Raw genomic sequence first — 1,330 nt, 5'->3', positions numbered from 1 at the left:
TTATTTTTATAACTAATAGGATATTCAGTGAAAGCACCGAGCAAAATGTTCACCACCTTTTGTACGTTCACCACCTGTAACCAGATCAAGACATCTAGCAAATATTGTCGCCGTTGAGTTTTCTTTAGAATCGTCATCCAGTCGACCAAGTACTCCAATTCAAATTTCCGATAATCCATTTTTTGAACCCGACCTCACAATTGAGAATCCGGAGAATATTCAGGGATAATTCATAGATCCTGAACCATTAATCTTTCCTCCGGAACCACCAATCTTTCAAACAGAGATTGTTGAGGAACCTACCATTAAATCAGAATCCTATAGTGATTCAGATTCAACAAATTCAATCATGGAGAATCTGGAACCTCTAAGTATGGAAGACTGAATGAGAGCTAAACGCACTGGCGAAGGTCACGCAATTACTCAACCAGACATTAATGAGCCAGATTATGAAATCAAAGGACAAATTCTACACATGGTGACTAATCAATGCCAATTTAGTGGTGCACCGAAGGAAGATCCAAATGAACATCTTCGTACCTTTAATAGGATCTGCACACTATTTAAAATAAGAGAAGTGGAAGATGAACAGATATATCTCATGTTATTTCCCTGAACTTTAAAGGGAGAAGCCAAAGATTGGTTAGAATCGTTACCTGAAGGGGCGATTGATACATGGGACGTTTTAGTTGAAAAATTTCTTAAACAATTCTTTCCGGCATCTAAAGCCGTAAGACTTCAAGGAGAAATTGTTACGTTCACACAGAAGCCAAATGAAACTCTATATGAGGCATGGACACGATTTGGAAAGTTATTGAGAGGATGTCCGCAACATGGTTTAGACACCTGTCAAATAGTACAAATATTCTACCAAGGATGCGACATCACTACAAGAAAAGACATAGATATAGCAGCTGGTGGTTCTATTATGAAGAAAACAGAAACTGATGCTTACAAAATTATTGATAACACTGCTTCCCACTCACATGAGTGGCACCAAGAAAAAGATATCGTTAGATCATCTAAAGCAGCTAGAGTCGATTCTAGCCATGACTTAGATTCTATTTCTGCAGAGATAGATGTTGTCGAGAGTCGAATGGAAAAAATGACTAAAGATATTCACTCAATACGAATTAGTTGTGAGCAGTGTGGAGGACCACATTTGACAAAAGATTGTCTTAGTATTGAACTAACAATGGAACAAAGAGAGAATGTTTCATATCTAAACCAAAGGCCTGGAAATAATTATCAGAAAAATTATCAACCGCCAAGACCAATTTACAATCAAAGCCAGAATTATAACCGAAATGTTCCATACAACAACCAACAA

At 37.3% G+C, this 1,330-nt stretch overlaps 1 non-coding gene across 1 annotated transcript; it reads right to left on the bottom strand.

Annotated features, from left to right (window-relative positions):
* Positions 1–733: 733 nt before the first annotated feature.
* Positions 734–840, bottom strand: LOC139887094 (small nucleolar RNA R71). The gene has a single exon (XR_011772940.1). It is a non-coding gene; the product is annotated as a small nucleolar RNA R71 (small nucleolar RNA).
* Positions 841–1,330: the final 490 nt, after the last annotated feature.

This window comes from Rutidosis leptorrhynchoides, chromosome 1, assembly GCF_046630445.1.
Source record: "Rutidosis leptorrhynchoides isolate AG116_Rl617_1_P2 chromosome 1, CSIRO_AGI_Rlap_v1, whole genome shotgun sequence".
NCBI lineage: Eukaryota > Viridiplantae > Streptophyta > Magnoliopsida > Asterales > Asteraceae > Rutidosis > Rutidosis leptorrhynchoides.
The sequence above is the reverse complement of the archived record's forward strand: the minus strand, read 5'-3'. Positions and strand labels throughout refer to the sequence as shown.